This window comes from Mobula birostris, chromosome 1, assembly GCF_030028105.1.
Source record: "Mobula birostris isolate sMobBir1 chromosome 1, sMobBir1.hap1, whole genome shotgun sequence".
Lineage (NCBI taxonomy): Eukaryota > Metazoa > Chordata > Chondrichthyes > Myliobatiformes > Myliobatidae > Mobula > Mobula birostris.
In genome coordinates, this window is record NC_092370.1 from 146,638,604 (window position 1) to 146,656,823 (window position 18,220).

An 18,220-nucleotide genomic window follows, 5' to 3' on the forward strand; every position below is an offset into this window, starting at 1 on the left:
TAATTTTTTTCAGAACACTGCCTCTTTCTGAACCTCGACATGCAACCTCGGTAGCCTGATCTAAACTAATCTCAAATTCGTAAAAATACCCCTTGCCCTGGTGAATACTGAAGCAAAGTATTCATTAAGGTCCTCCCTACCTTGTCTGCCTCCAGGATCATGTTTTCCACTTTATCCCTGAGCAGTTCCATCTTACTGTAGTCACCCTTCTGTTCTTTGTATAAATGTAAAACACTCTGGGGTTTTCCTTAACCCTACTTGCCAAGGACTTCTCATGTCTCCTTCTAGCTCTGGCTACCCTATAACTCTCAAGAGCCCTGTCTGATTTTTGCTTCTTAAACCTTAAGAATGTTTCCTTCATCCTCTTGTCTAAATGTTCCGCCTCTCGTATCAACCATGGTTCCTTCACCCTACCATTCTTTCCCGATCCAAATCTATCTAAAACTCCATGCATATGGACCCTAAACAACTTCCACTTTTCTGCTGAGAATGTCTGTTACTAATTTGTGTTCCCAAGTTCCTGCTTAAAACCATTGTAATTAACCCTCCCTTAAATCATACTTTCCCTTATTGTTTGCTCCAGTCCTTGTCCGTGGTCAGGGAGTTAAAGACAGGTAAATTTGATTGGTGGTAACTATATCTGTGACTTTGTCTGAGGGTAAGTCAAAGTCAACACCAAGAATTTCCAGTGTGTGTTTGACCCTTGAGATGTAGTCTTTACTGAGAGAAATACAAGGAGCTGCATCAACTGCGAGACCAATTGCGCAGAATCCCTCTTAAATTCATCCACATGTTGATACGCAAGCCATGATCTAAACTAATAGGTCTGCCATAGGGTTGAGCAAGGATTATGACTCCAATTCTTATCCCAAATTTCCTAACAGTGATATTCCACTTTCCCTCTAAAAAACTTCAGAACAGACTGTATCTAATCAACAGGGCAAATGGGAAACTGTTCAACCTTGAACAGCTTTTCTCCAGCACTATTCAAGGTCAAACCAACCTCAGTCATTTCACTGAAGTACACAGACAGTTTCCAGTGCAACTGTAAGAGGTGTAACGCCTGTCCCAATACCTTCCCCTTCCTCTCCATCTAGTCCTTTCTGGTGAGGCAGAGGTTCATATGAAACTCTTCTACTCTTGACCATTGCTTCTGTCCTATTGATGTGGCCTTTCTACATTGCTGAGACTAAGTGCAGACTAGGTAGCTGACTTGCTGACCACCTGTACTCCATCCGTCATGGTCACCGGAAACTCCTGGTTGCAAGCCATTTTAATTCCCTTCCCATTTCCAGACTAACATTCTGTTATTATCCTTTTCCAGTATCAGGATGATGCAAACATGAACTAGAAGAACAGCACCTCATATTCTGTCTGAGTAGTCTACAGCCTAATAGTATGAACGTTCTTCAACTTCAGGTAACCCAATCTACCTCTGTCACACTCTCTCTCTTTCTGAGATCCTCCACACAAACCCTTCTTTCCTAGTGACCACAGCTCCAGACTGCCATCACTCAGTTTCTTTCCAGCATCTACTCCATCTGCACACACTTCTCCTATCTGTTGCTAAATGGGTCCACAGACATACGTTGACAGAAACTATCAAATGGCCACAGTCCCCAATTTAGAGTCCTCGACATGCGGAATAATGACAGTGAAGCATTAATAATGTTTCAGACAACTTTAGGATTTCAGCCATGTCAATTTTAAAGTGGAAACCCAGAAGCTGCTGTCACATTTGTCTGCTTAGAAACAGGCTGACGCTTGTCAGCAGCACGCGTTGAAGTCCTCTTGGATTCAACATGGAAGAGGAAATTAAATACTCCAAATGATCTCCAATTAAAATTAATTACAAGAGTAAACAGGCTTTGAGGAGGTACAAGGAGAACGTTCCTCACCCTCCAACTCCATTCTTTTAAGTTAAAAGCTAAGGCAAGAGCCTCAAGCTGGAAAGGGTTACAAGTTAAAACATACTTTAGGCTAATAATTTTAAAATACTCTGAAGTTTTCTTACATTTTATATCTCTATTGGCTAGGTAACTTTATATTTGTAAGTTATTTAAAGTTGTTTCAGAACGCTTGTAAATTTCTAAAATAACTAAGGTTTCTTAAAGGAATTAAAACAAATAACTTCCATTTTCTTGATCCCTAAAGTTTAGAAATGTCCTGAAGTGTCTTTGAACATTCACGATTTAGCTGTCAGCCTCTGTTACAGATCAGTAGATGAAGAAGATGAAGTAGATGAAGTCTCACATGATACTCCTTACAGCCCTTTCAGCATGGAGCAAATAATCTACTGGAGGAACTCAGAGGATTGAGGAGCATTTGTGGAAGAGAATGACCTGTTGACATTTTGGATCAAAACTTTGCATCGGGCCTCACTGCTGACAACATTCTCACTGGTTTCTGGCAATTCCCACTGGGAGGTGCGTCAATTCCTCTTATTTATCAGGAATTCCTCTATTCTGGCATTTATAGTGAGAGGATTCGAGTACAGGAGCAGGGAGGTACTACTGCAGTTGTACAAGGCCTTGGTGAGACCACACCTGGAGTATTGTGTGCAGTTTTGGTCCCCTAATCTGAGGAAAGACATCCTTGCCATAGGGGGAGTACAAAGAAGGTTCACCAGATTGATTCCTGGGATGGCAGGACTTTCATATGAAGAAAGACTGGATGAACTGGGCTTGTACTTGTTGGAATTTAGAAGATTGAGGGAGGATCTGATAGAAACGTATAAGATCCTAAAGGGATTGGACAGGCTAGATGCAGGAAGATTGTTCCCGATGTTGGGGAAGTCCAGAACGAGGGGTCACAGTTTGAGGATAAAGGGGAAGCCTTTTAGGACCGAGATTAGGAAAAACTTCTTCACACAGAGAGTGGTGAATCTGTGGAATTCTCTGCCACAGGAAACAGTTGAGGCCAGTTCATTGGCTATATTTAAGAGGGAGTTAGATATGGCCCTTGTGGCTATGGGGATCAGGGGGTATGGAGGGAAGGCTGGTGCAGGGCTCTGAGTTGGATGATCAGCCATGATCATAATAAATGGCGGTGCCGGCTCGAAGGGCCAAATGGCCTACTCCTGCACCTATTTTCTATGTTTCTATACCACATGTTAGTGAGGCAAGAAAGCAGTACAGTTGAATATGTGGCTAAGGAGGTGGTTTAGGAGAGAGCAAGGGAGGGCTGCAGGAACATGGATCTCTGGACTATTTCATGGCAGGCAAGACTTGTCAAAAAAGCATGGGTTATACCTCAACTGGAAGGCTACCAATATACCAATATTATTTCAAGGCTGTTTGCCAGTGCTGCTTAGGATGGTTTAACTAGCATGGTGGGTTGGGTAGGAACTAGAGGGGCAGTTAAGCAAGTAGAGGGATTGAGGGGAAGGTAATGCTTAGGTCAAGTTAGTCTGAAAGGGAAGGATATGCAAGACCAGGTTTATGAACATGTGAAGCTGAAGTGTATTTATTTCAAAGAAAGAAGTATTAGGAGTAAGGGAGATAAGCATAGAGCCCTGAACTGTAATGGTTTGGAAGTATAGATTAGTAAGTTTGCAGATGACATGAAGGTTGATGTTGTTGTGGATACAGTAGAACAGGATATTGATAAGATGCAAAGCTGGGCTGAGAAGCGGTAGATAGAGTTCAATCTGGAAACATTTAATGTTTACATATTGGAAGGGTGATCTTGAATGTAGGGTTAATGACAAGATTCGTGGCAATGAGAAGGAACAGGGAGGAATTTTGGGCTCCACATCCATAGATCCCTCTAAGTAGGTCAAAAGGTCAGCACACCATTGTAGGCTAAGTGCCCATTCTGTGCTGTACTGTTCTATGTTCACCCTAAACTTATGCTCTCTGGTTCTAGTATCACGAACTTCAGGGATAATAAAAGCTTGCATGTAATTTTGCATCCCGCTATAAGATCTCCCCTCATTCTCTTTACGCTCCAGGAAATAACCTCCTGACTTTTTCAACCTTTCCTTATAAATCAGGTCCTCAAGTTCCAACAATAGGCTTGTAATTCTCTCTGTACTCTTTCAATCTTATTTATATTTTTCCTGTAGGTAGCTGACCAGAACTGCAAACATTATTCCAAATTCAGCCTCACCAACTATTATACAACTTCAACATAACATCCCAACTCCCGTACTCATTGCTCTGATTTATGACGGCCAATGTGCCAAAAGCTCTTTTGATGACTCATCTACTTGTGACAGTACTTACAAGGAATTATGGATCTGTATTCCCAGATCTCTTTGTTCTAACACACATCTCAGTGCCCTACCATTTATTGTGCAAGTCCTACCTTTCCCTGGTCTGTCCTGCCAAAAGTCAACATCTTACACTTGTTTGCAATTTTTTTATATAGCTGCAGCATGACTTCCTATTGTTATCAATGAAAGCAATATGGCTTCTGTTACGGACCAACAACAATAGATGTAGAATGGAGTCGGGGAATTATTGCAAAACAACTAAATTTATTAACATTTACACAGAAATATAGAAAATTAAACAAATGACTAATTTAAACTGAAGTTAACGGCGTTATGCGTCTATGGTTCCCAAACAGTCAAACTTAGAAACAATTCTTAACTTAGTCTTACTCAAGCACAGTCTGCGAGTGGCAGTTTAGAAAGTCCAGGTGATTCATGAAATATGTGAGAGGAGAGACTTGTATATTCACAATGTAACGAAGAGATGATCTTGGAGATTCACAATGCGGCAGAGAGGCCATCTTGAAGAAACAGTTACCGGAGTTTGCAGCCGCGGAGTACCTTTCTTGAAGAGTCCACGAAGAGCGAGATTTTATAGAGTAACTGATATGGAATGTCCCTTTCACCAAAGTGGTCACCACACAATACCCGAGACCATGCAGGGGTTAACCAAAAGTGTGTGCCACAATCAATGTATGGATTATACGAAATGTCAGTCACACTCGAAATGCAGAGAGTGCTGCCGGCTAACCCAATCCTTTGGGTTTGTTCGAAGCCTGCAATCTTCACTCTCACTCTTCCTTCCCGTCGATTCCTTAACGACTCCTTACCGAGTGTCTCCCTAATGAGTGACTGCCCACTAAACTGAACTCTTTGCCCTTAATATGAGTTATTAAGAGATCACATTCCTGTAAAATTAAACTCCAGTTCAGCAACCTTCTCTTTTTGTTTTTCAGTTTACTCAAAAATACCAATGGGTTATGATCGATGTAAACCACGAGTGGTTTCAGAGTTGTGCCAACATACACATCAAAATGCTGTAAAGCCAAAATAAGGGATAATAATTCCTTTTCTGTGGTTGAAGAATTTCTCTGGTGTCCATTGAATTTCTTGGAAAAGTAAGCCACAGGATGGTCAACATCATCATAATTATCCCTTTGGAGTAACACTGCTCCTGCAGCCTCATCACTGGCATCCACATCTAGGGAAAATGGCTTTTCAAAGTCAGGTGACCTGAGCACAGGTTGGTGACATAAGATAGCTTTCAACTTACCAAATGTCTCCTGACAAGGCTCTTTCCAAACAAACTTTTCACCTTTCCTCAGGAGGTTAGTTAATGGGAGTGCAATCTCAGCACAGTTCTTACAGAACTTGCGATAGTACACTACCATTCCCAAGAATCTTCTGAGAGCCTTTTTACCTGTTGGAGTGGGAACCTCCGAAATTGCTTGAACTTTTGCTTGAACAGGAGCCAACCTGGCTTGACCTACAACGTAACCAAGATAGGTCACAGTGGCATAGCCAAATTCACTTTTAGCTATCATGTGAGACTACTGTAGTTCTTTTTGTAACATCTGGAACTAAATCCCTAAATTTCATAATTAACTGCTTCATTTGCTGCTGCTGCTGTGGCTGCAAATGAGCCAATTTCTCGTCAATATTTTCTAAAATTGTCGAATTTGTTCATCTGGTGGAAATAATGTTCAGTTTAAAATAGGTCTCAGCTGGATCAGCTACCAAGTTCCCAGGGAGGTCAGACTCATTGTTACTGACAACAACAGTCACAGCGGCAGATTGTTTTTCATAATATGGTTTTAGCACGTTTATATGCCAAAGCTGCGTTGGCATTTGTCGATCTGTTGTTTTTACCACTGTTACGTACACACAACCTTGGGGAAAGTACCAGTTACATGCACGCAACACTGCAAAAGTATCAGCAGCAATAGAACACACCTGGAGTCTGTTTTTGATGTTTAAATCCATTATCTTTATTAGTAACTACTACATATAGTAACTTAACCAGGTGATCAAAAGTTAGCAGTGTTATGCATATATAGGTGTATAGATAAAGATCCCAAACTTATTCGAGCTCAGGTGGTGAGAGATACAGTCTTATGATGGTATGTAAGAAAGTTCAGTTCAATCCTCAGGTTAACTAATGCGAGATATTTGTAATCCAAAGGCGAACGTTGTGAGAAGGCAATTACGTCGATATTCCACAGGTTCCATGACAGCAATACAAAATAACAATAGCAGTAGGTTTTATCTCTGAAGTTGTTCCACTCCACACACAAAGTATCACCAACAGTAGCTTATCACAAAGGGGACCATCTTCCAGGGAACCACCACCCGGGCAAGGGTAGACACACCAGTAGCTTCCACATGGTTACCCCAAACACACAACGTGATAGCCACTTATCCAGTTCCACGACATACAAAATAACTCCAACAGTGATTTGCCACAGGGGTGCCTTTCTCAGTGAACTACCACACCCAGACAAAGGGTAAACACACACGTGGTATTCACAAAGGTTTTCCCCTCACCAGAGAACCCACTCCTGTGGATTAACTATGTGACAATCGCACACTCGTATCTGAATGGAATCAAACTCACCCTTATGGGCTACTTGGAGAGAGTCCAAACAGCGATCTTTTTATCACTAGGTTTCTTCTGTTTCAAACCTTTCTCTCCCCCCTCTTTCTCTGCAATCTTCTTCTAGTCGATTATCAATACTCTGGATCAATCTCAACTCACCCCTTTTGGGCTACTGAAAGCTTAAACCAGCGACCTCACTCACTGGTGTCTTTAATTGATTGAAACCATCTCGACTCTGAGCATGTGTCTCTCTATGTGTGTCTGTGAGAGGATCATCTGACCTTGCTTATTCAAAACAAGCCGCGAGAAACCATAAACATTTATTGTCCATCAAACAACTCCACCTCTCTCACCGTAGTAACCAAGCAATTTTGTAGTCAGTAGAAATCCAACAGTGTTCAAAAGTCAGTCTCATTCTCTCAGCATTTTAAAGTGACAGTCCACAGAAAAAATGAACCCTAGGGGTATACAACACCACATAATCCATATTATTAACTTTAGATATAATCTTGTAAGGTCCATGAAATGTAGCTTGCAAAGGGTTCATTCGCACAGGGAAAACCAACACCTCATCTCCTGGCTTGAATGACCTTATTCTAGCTTCCTGGTCATACCAAGTTTTCATTCTTTCCTGAGCAGATTTCAGATTTTCCCTTGCTAAGATGCAATCTTTTTGCAATCTTTCCTTAAATTTTAAGATATAATCCAGCAAGTTAGTATGTAGTTCCTTGTTAACCTACTGTTATTATAACAATGCCAAAGGTCCTCGGACCCGGTGCCCAAACACAAGTTCAAAGGGACTAAAGCCTAGGGACTCCTGCACTGACCTCCTTACTGCAAACAAAAGCAAATGAACTCCCTCATCCCAGTCCTTCGCATTTTCAACACAGAATGTCCTAATCAAGGTTTTGAGGGTGGAATGGAACCTTTCTAAGGACCCTTATGATTCTGGATGGTAAACAGATGATGTAATTTGTTTGGCTCCCAGGTTATAAACTACCTGCTGGAATAATCCTGACATAAAATTACTTCCTTAATCAGAATGAATTTCTTTAGGCAAACCAAATAAGGTAAAAAACTTTATGAGAGGCTTCGGCACAGTTTTAGCTTTTATATTCCTGAGAGGTATTGCTTCTGGAAATCTAGATGCGTACACATTATGGTCAGCAAATATTGATGGCCAGCTTTAGTCTTCGGCAATGGGGCAACGCAATCCACAATAAATTTAGAAAAGGGCTTGCCAAATGCAGGAATAAGTTGCAGTGGGGCCACTGGGGTGACTTAATTAAGTTTACCCACAACCTGACAAGTTCGGCAAAATGTTGCCACACCTTTCTTCAACCCAGGCCAGAAGAAGTGTTTAGAAATCTTGTTCACAGTTTTATTCACACCAAGATGGCCACCCAAGGGCACACTACGAGCCAAAGTTAAAATCTCATTCCTATAGACTTTAGGAACTACTACCTGGTGAACAACTGACCAATTCTCACTTGCCAGAATCTCAGGTGGTCTCCACTTCCTCATTAACACTCCACTCTTGAAATAAAACCCTACTGACACTTTATCAATCTCCTCACCTGAGAGAGCTTTTTCTCTTAAAGCTTCAATCTCAGGGTCTCTGCTCTGTTCTGCTATAAACTCCTTCCTAGACAGAGAAAAATCTCTATGGTCAGATCTACTACAAGAATCTTGGTCAAACAAGGGAGGTAGGAAAGATACTGACAAATCATCAAGATCTGAGTCCCGATTTGAGCTATCATGGGTAGCAGAGCCATGCTATACCAAACCATCTGCATTGGCAGACTTTTTGGCCATAGCTTGGGTTACTGCACAGGAGGGATAAATGTTAGAATCTATCTTTGGATCATCAGTGATTGGCTTAGTTGTCAGCTGCACTGCAGGAACAACTTTTCCACCTGCTAGGTCATTCCCTAACAACAAGGAAACACCATCCACTGGTAATCTGGGTCGTAGTCCTATTTTAACAGGTCCTGAGACTAACCTTAACTTCAAGATTATCTTGTGCAGAGGTACAGAAACAACATTACACCCAATACATTGAACAAGATTTACCTCACCAATGGCAGTCTTATCACTTAACTTTAGAACACTGTCTAACATAAGTGACTGAGACGCCCCGGTATCCCGAAGAATCTTTACTGGTACTGGGGTAGACCCTTCATTTACTGAAACAACTCCCTCTGACATAAAAGGATCGAAGCCTTTCCTAACTCGGTCAGACCTCTCAGACCCTGACAGAACTTCATCAGGCTGTTCAGAACCCCGTGGGTTTATGGGTGTTTCAAAGTGTTGGATACAGGCGTCTGGGACTGCCTCCTTTTCCTTCTTCTTCAGACGGAAACAGTTAGCCATAACAGGACCAGATTTCCCACAATAGTGACAAATAGGACCAAAATGTTTTTCCTTTACTTACTTCCCTTCATCCCTACCTTTTTCACTAATCCCCGATTTAATTTCTGGTTTACTCTGACTATCCGTGCTACTATTTTTGGAAGGTTTTACTTGGGGTAATTTTAACTCTGTGGGTTAGGGCAAACTCATCTGCTAATTTAGCAGACTCTCACAACATGGTAGCGTCCTTCTCATCTGAATATACCTTTATGTCATTAGGGACCTTTATATCATTAGGATTTATCAACCTCAGCCTCATTAAATGGAGGAACCAATTTAATTTCCTGACTGGCAATAAATGGTACTACCTGTTTCCTAGAACCAGAAGCCTGATTCTCCAGCCTCATCCTCTGCATCTGTAACTCATACTGCCTCTGTTTCTCTCTGTCCTCAGCCTCTAATTTAAGTTTCTTGAACGCTATCTGTTCCAGCTGTAACTGGATCACCTCTTTACTTACAGGAAACTTCTGTAACACCCTCTCATCAAATTCCCCTTTAGTTATATGGTACTCAGCTATTTTCCTTCAGAAACTCAGGCTTTGTCATAGTCGGCTTTATCTCAGTAAGCCCTTGCTCTTTAGCAATTTCCAGCACCTCATCCTTTTCGGCTTTTGCTAATGCCTCAGGAGTTGGCAATGCCAGAAATTCCCCAATAGACATTGCTGCTGATTTCCACACACAAACCAATTAAACAAAATGAATTGGGTATTTCCCTTTTTCCAATTAGATTGATAATTAACCAATAAGCTCCAAGTTCTGATCGTAGATGTGCCCCCAATTTTTATGTTACAGACCAGCAACAATAGATGTAGAATGAAGTCGGGGAATTATTGCAAAACAACTAAATTTATTAACATTTACGCAGAAATATAGAAAATTAAACAAACAACTAACTTAAACAGAAGTTAACGATGTTATGCGTCTATAATTCCCAAACAGTCAAACTTAGAAACAATTCTTAACTTAGTCTTACTCAAGCACATTCTTAGAGTGGCAGTTTAGAAAGTCCAGGTGATTCATGAAATATGTGAGAGGAGAGACTTGTATATTCACAACGCAACAAAGAGACGATCTTGGAGATTCACAATACGGCAGAGAGGCGACCTTGAAGAAACAGTTACCGGAGTTTGCAGCCGTGGAGTACCTTTTTTGAAGAGTTCAAGAAGAGCGAGATTTCACAGAGTAACTGACAGGGAATGTCCCTTTCGCCGAAATGGTCACCACACAACACCCAAGACCATGCAGGGGTTAACCAAAAGTGTATGCCACAATCAATGTATGGATTATACGAAATGTCAGTCACATTCGAAATGCACAGAGTGCTGCCGGCTAACCCAATCCTTTAATCCTTAATCCTGCAATCTTCACTCTCATTCTCCCTTCCCGTCGATTCCTTAACGACTGCTTACCGAGCGACTCCCTAATGAGTGACTGCCCACTAAATGACTGCGACTCTTTTTATACCATCAGAGAAATCATGTGACTCTCACAGAAACAAAGTCATGGAGTCCCAGTAAACCACGTGGTGCCCCCAGGAATCGAAACTACAAGCTTCTAGCAAAACAAGACTATAGGTACATCGCACTTAGTAAATAAAACTAATAGACAATAGACAATAGGTGCAGAAGTAGGCCATTCAGCCCTTTGAGCCAGCACCACCGTTCACTGTGATCATGGCTGATCATCCACAATCAGCACCCTGTTCCTGCCTTCTCCCCATATCCCTTGATTCCGCTATCTTTAAGAGCTCTATCTAACTCTTTTGTGAAAGAATCCAGAGAATTGGCCTCCACTGCCTTCTGAGGCAGAGCATTCCACAGATCCACAACCCTCTGTGTGAAAAAGTTTTTCCTCAACTCCGTTCTAAATGGTCTACCCCTTATTCTTAAACTGTGGCCTCTGGTTCTGGACTTCCTAAACATCAGGAACATGTTTCCTGCCCCTGGCGTGTCCAATCCCTTAATAATCTTATATGTTTCAATCAGATCCCCTCTCATCCTTCTAAATTCCAGTGTATACAAGCCCAGTCATTCCAATAATATCACGTGACATCCAGAGGAATTGAAACTGTGGATCCATAACACTTCTTTACCACCCTATCCACTTGAGTAGCCATTTCAGTGATTTATGGACAAGTTCCCTCTGTACCTCAATTCTATTAAAGTGTTTACAATCAACTCTATATTTTCTCCTTTTAGTTGACCTCTCAAAGTGCAACACCTCATACTTGCCTGGATTAAATTCTAACTGCCGCTTCTCTTCCCATATATCTATAGTCTGATCTATATTCCAATGTATTCTTTAATAGTTCTTTGCACTGTCCACAATTCCAACAATTTTGGCATCATTCACAAATTTTCTAATTCATCCAAATACAATTTTCATCCAAATCATTGATAGATTTCATGAATAACTGAGTCTCAGCACTGATCCTTGTGGAACATCACTAGTCACAGATCTCTGTCGGAATAACACTCTTTCACTCTGCCTCTCTGTCTTTCATGGACAAGCCAGTTGCAAATCCAAACCTTCAATTTACCCTGCATCTCATGCACCTTTATCTTCTGAGCCAACCTACCATCTAACTACAAGCAAAAATCCTTATCCTTGAGTGGGCCTACCCCCTCCTTAGTTATCCTCTTTTTCTTAATACAAGTATAAAATGCCTTGGGATTATCCTTGACCCTGCTCAATAAGCACATTTTATGGCTCCTTTTGGCTTTCCTAATTTTCCTGCTATCTTTATATTCCACAAGGGCCTAGTCTGATTTTACCTTTCTAAACCTTACATATGCTTTCTTTACCTTCCTGACTAAATTTAGGACCTCCGGAGTCAGCCAAGATTCTGTACCTTACCATCCTTGTCCTTACAACTTACTGTATCCTGTTAATCCTGATGGTTTTTCTGATAATCTTGATGGCACAGATGGTTTTTCAACAACTCCCATGGATGTGTATGACAGCAGCTGCTCCATCTACACCCCTTAGCTCCTGTCTGCCCACTCCCAATTTTGTACCTCTTTCAAGATCTCATTTTATCCGCAAGCATAATTATTTTAAAAATTAATCAGTTGTGGTCAGGATTCCCAAAATGTTCACCCGCTATCAAGGTCTGTCACCTGGCTCATCTCCCACTCCTGTTTGTTGCAGGAGTGATATCTTCATCTCCCTCGTTAGCAAGAGAGAACCTGTCTGAGATGTTCAAAGTGTTGGGATGGACTCTAGATTATGGTCTCTTTGGGGGCGTTGTTATTACTTGCATGCTGGGGTGGTGGTGGCGGGGGGGGGGCGGTTGAAGCTTTTGCTGATACTTGTGTCGGGGAGGGGAGCTTTTGGGTTCTATTTGTGTATTTTGCTATTTTGTGGATGTCTGTGAAGAGTGAGAATTTCAGATGTATGCTGTATACATTCTCTGATATTAAGCTGAACCATTCCATCAAGGCTGATTTATTATCCCTCTTAATCCCCTTCTCCTGCTTTCTCCCCATAACCTTTGACGCTTTTACTAATCAAGAAGCTTTAAATATACCCAATGACCTGGCCTCCGCAGCTGTCTATGGCAATGAATTCCACAGATTCACAAGCATTTGCCTAAAGAAGTTCCTCCTATTCTATATTCTAAAAGTACATTTTTGTACAATGAAGCTTTGCGCTCCGGTCCTAGACTTCCCCAGTATTGGAAACATTCTCTCCATGTCCACTCTTCTTAGGCCTTTCAAAATTCAATAGTTTTCAATGAGATCCCCCCCTTATTCTTTTAAACTCCAGTGAATACAGGCCCAGGAACATCAAACACTTCTCATATGTGACTCCTTTCATTCCTGAAAGCATTCTTGTAAACTCCAATGTTAGCATATTTTTTCATAGACAAGGGGCGCAAAACTGCTTACAATACTCTAAGTGCTTAGAAAACCTCAGCATTACATCCTTGCTTTTATATTCTAGTCCTCTCGAAATGAATGCTAACATTGCATTTGCCTTCTATACCACCGACTCAACTTGCAAGAAAATCCTTCAGGAATCCTATACAAGGACTCTCTGACTACGACAACCCAGTTGATCGTGCACCTGTCCATAATCTGTCCACATATTTGTAGCTCTTAGTGGCTATTTGGAGGCCTACAGTGCAATTGCACCTATCCCATTTCTGAGGTCCAACCAAATTGCGCCTGTGAATGAGCCCTTCAGTATGTTTTCTCTTAGTAGTGCTGTGACATTCACCTTTATCAGAAGTGAAACCCTTTCTCCTCTTTTATCCCCTCTCTTTCACATCTAAAGCGACAAAACCCGGAAAATGTCGAATAGCTTGACACAACCAGGTTTCTGGAGAGGTAATATCACATTTACATGTACTTACCAGGCTGTAAGTTCATCCTCCTTACTCCTGTTGTTGAAATAAACATTTCTTACCCTCAACCTTACCATTTGTAGTCCTGCTGGTGTGGTTTCTACCCCCGCCACTGTTCCATGCTTTATCAAAGTCAGCTACAAAACAGATAGCAACACAAAGAGATTCTGCAGCTGCTGGAACCTTGAGCAACACACACACAGAATTCTGGAGGAACTCAGGAATTCAGTCAGCATCTCTGGAGGGGAATAAACAGCTTTAGTTTCAGGCTGTGACCCTTATTCTGATGCATTTTCCATGTATTACAAAACAGGCCATAATTGTTGCTTACTTCTGTGGCTGGCCATACACTACAGATTGTGCTCAGGTCTGACAGACACATCTGCTGGGCCTCTCAGTTTACTAGACACAAACGTTAACAAAAGATCCCTTGGTTACAAATTCTGGTAAGCATATCATCTTTGCCATGGTCAATGCCGGTGAGGATGAGAGATTAGCAAGGTCACTTTCTCAATAATACATTCTCATTGCACTCATGTGGCTACTACTGCACCTGCAGTCAATCCATTTCAGCTCTGGAAAGGACCCCATTCTATTCATGTGCAGGAAGAGGAGTCTCCAAGTACTTGCAAGCTGAAAATCTCACTCAGAACCTCAGTGTTGATGCCAAAGTTCAGGAGTGCTGCACTCATTTCTGTATCTCCACACTGATTTATTAAACTACATGCTACCGGAAAGCGAAAAAGTGATTCTCAAGTCACAATTTCCAGAGTGCTGGTCTGCTGCAATGGGCATTCCACATTCTAGAGGATAGTGAAATTTATACACAGATACATTTGAGATTTCATTGTTGAGGTGGGGAGCACCAGGAAGTAAAGGAAGCATTTAATGCAGTAAGTGCATTGCTCATCAGAGCAGAGGACGTCAACGTTCCGATGTTTGGTGAGAGATTCAGTTAGTCCACAGTAACTGAGAACTGAATGGAAATCTCAGTGCCTCTCACTCACAATTTCCAACAAAAAACTGTTCACAACTATTGATAAACAAGTGCATTTGCTTGCAATAAGTCCCTGACCTTCCTAAGCACACCTTACAGTGACTTTTTTGTCTGTCAGAAAATATGTGAAATCAATTATTTTTGCACAGAGGCATGTAACATTGATCCAACACTTCAGCATTCTGTTAAACATCATGTACACCTGCATGTGTCACTACAAATCTTTACCCGTCCTATTCCCGACATTCCTCAATGGGCCAATCCCTGTAACTTCAGCAGAGATAGAAGAAAGCTGTCTGATCAATGTTTTGAAAGCTAGGACACTCTTAACTGCCATATTCTGGATCTGGATCCCACGAGAAACTTCAACCGCAGAATGTTCTCCCCCGCCCAGAACGGGTCTTTGATACTGGGAGGGGCATGTGGAGATCACACTTACTTGAGATTGCAGGAGTAAAGTATTTTAAGTCAGTGCTTCCAACTTCTGTGACACCCCTCAGCATCATCCCTCATGTGACAGCACTGATCTGATGAAAACTTCTCTTCAATATCAGTAGACTAGGAGACTAGTATTCTATTAAAGGGGCCTTTGAAAGTTTGCAATGTCTTGGTGAGGGGATGTATTCTATCATTAGATGCCACCTTTGAAATTTCATGGTGATGGTTATCATTCCCATGGACAAAGACAATATCAACAAGGTTTGTGACATAACGCCTCTCTACAAAAGTGCACACTGAAGCAAACAAACACCTTTACATTCCTTGGTGTTACCATATTAGAGGTGCTAAGAATGGTTATTGTGATGCATATACAGTCGTCCCTCAGTATCCATGGGGGATTGGTTCCAGGACCCTGTGGATACCAAAATCCATGGATGCTCAAGTCCCTTACGTAAAGTGGCATAGGTTTGCATATAACCTACACACATCCTCCCATATACTTTAAATCATCTCTAGATTACTTATAATACCTAATACAATGTAAATGCTATGTAAATAGTTGTTATACTGTATTGCTTAGGGAATAATGACAAGATAATGACTGTACATGTTCAGTACAGACACAACCATCATAACTCTTCTGGGAACGTGCTGATTCTCCTGTGATCTTTAAGTTTTTGTGGCTGTAGCGCTTTACATAGCTTGCCAGCCATCCCTTACTAGCCTTAAACTCCTCTCTTTCGCTCACAACACAAGTAGCGAATGAACGAGTTGCGAGGCCAACAATGCTCAAACAACGAGTGCTGGGGAGAGACTGAGGATCTGTGAAATGGCGGGAGGCTACAGCAGGGTATGCCTACACATCACTTCATTCGCGCGGATTCAGCGTAGTGCTCGGTGCAAGGCAAATTTGTTTTGCTTTTTGGAACTTTCTGGAATTTTTTTTCGAATATTTTTGATTGGCGGTTGGTTGAATCTGCAGATGCGGAACCCGCGGATACAGAGGGCTGACTGTAGTGTGGGGTAGTGTAGTGGGTAGTGCTTATTGCTCTCACTTTCAGATTTCACTGTTGGCTAGCAGTCTTGTGAAAAGGAGAGCTGAAGGCATAAGTCTCTCCCTACCAGTACATAGCCTCTCCAAAAGCAAGCCTCATGTAATGCTTCTTCGCTGGTGACACATGGAAACTGAACTCCTTTCAAACTCAGGGTGAACTACAGAGGACAGGGAGGAGGTCTGCCCCCTGCACATGTAGCACGCAGGTCCACCTGGTACTCGCGAACCAGATCCCCAGCTATAGGTAAATAGCCCCACTGCCTTGTGGGCAGTCTCAGGCGAGATGAAGACCCAGACAGCAAATCAGGATTGGAGCCCCTAAGGCAGTTGGACGTCATTGAACATCCTTCCAGCAGCCCCTGCAGCCAAACTGATGGCAAATATATTGCTTCATAAGCTTTCTTTTGGACTTTTGGACTACACTGGTGAGGCCGAGAGGGGGATCTTGACGACTGGGCATCTCAGGATCTCCATACCTTCCGCCTAATCATCCATTGTCCCTCGAGACAGATGGATGTCAACCACCATATTAGACTATCTGTCCTGGGACCAGCACATTAATGTCATCACAGAGAAGGCGCAACAGCACCTCTAGAAGTTTGCATAGATTCGGCATGTCATCTAAAACTTTGTCAAACTTCTATATGTGCACAGTGGAGAGTATCCTGACTGGATGCATCATGGCCTGGTATGAAAACACCAAAGCCCAGGAATGGAAAAGTCAACAAAAAGTGGTGGATACAGCCTAGTCTTTCACAGGCAAAACGCTCCCCATCACTGAGCACATTGACAAGGAGCATTGCCATAAGAAATCAACCCCCATCATCCAGGCCATGCTTTCTTTTCCTTACTACCATCAGGCAGGAGGTACAGGAGCCTTACGTCAAACACCACCAGGTACAGAAACAGTTATTACCCACAGCCATCAAGTTCCTGAGCCAGCAACTACACTCACCCTCAATACTTTCAACAACTCTACAGGTCATATTTCCAGTTTTACTTATTTATTTTTTTTATTATTTCCACAATTTGTCTTCTTTTGTTCGTCTGTTACGTATAGTTTTTCATAAATTCTATTGTGTTTCTTTATTTCCCTTAAATGACTGCACAGAAATAAATCCCAAGGCAGTAAATGGACATATACTTACTTTGGTAATAAATTTGTTCAGAACTTTGAACACCTCATATCTGTTTGGCTGCTATGTCACTGTTACGTTTTCTGAGGTACAGTATCTGTATCTAGCCAGACAGAGGCTAGAAAGGCCTCTATTCCAGGCAGCATCCTTGTTAATTTATTTTGCACACTCTCCTGCTTGACAATGTCTTTCCTAGTTATTTTATCCCTTTGTACACCTTCCCCATCCTTTCCACCTACTGTGTTCCATCTGCGCATCATGTCATCACTATCTGGTTTCACCTATCACCTAGCAGTCTCTATCCACCCATCCAAGGTTAAAAAGCAGAATATGAAAAACAGTACATTCAACTAATCTGATGGGAGAGGTACATTTAAATGTATTTTCTCCATGTGTTAGAATGATCAAAAATCCAATACATTAACTAATTATAATTAACTTTATTGCACATTAAACTAGAATTCTAAAATTTATTCTGGTTTTGACAAAATCTGTGTGGTATCATGACATATTATCACCTGAATTGCTGGAATCAGGAAATTGCCAAAATTAAGGATTATCAAAAATAAAGAGATTGTAGCATTATTTAAGAACAAAGGGTCTCTTATTTTTGAATATGAAGATGGCAAAATCTGTTTCAAAAACATTTCTCTAAATTGCATTTTCTACGTTTTTTATTTATCCGGTGCTTCGTATTCGTTGCCAGATCACTGGTTTGAGGTGACAATGTTAAAACATCTTCTTAATCGAGAGGCTTCTGGAATTTTTAATTATTTCTGGAGGATTTTTTTCTGCTCATTAGTAAGACTTCTAATATATGATGACTGTATAATAATTTATTTTACTTCTCAACATTCACGGAATTTTACCGGTTTTTCTGAAAGATGGTCTTTTTTGTATTCCAAAAAGGCTTGTGAAACTTCAGATATTCATCATTGTTCCATTAGTAATAATTTGTTGTGATTTATTCCCTTAGTATTAACTATTGGAACCAGTCAAGTATAAACGTAATATAGAGAT

The 18,220-nt window shown here is 41.4% G+C and overlaps 1 protein-coding gene across 5 annotated transcripts in view; it reads right to left on the bottom strand.

The window, feature by feature from the left end:
* zfpm2a (zinc finger protein, FOG family member 2a) overlaps window positions 1-18,220 on the bottom strand; it is a 1,013,454-nt gene that overhangs the window by 119,916 nt on the left and 875,318 nt on the right. The window lies entirely within an intron of this gene.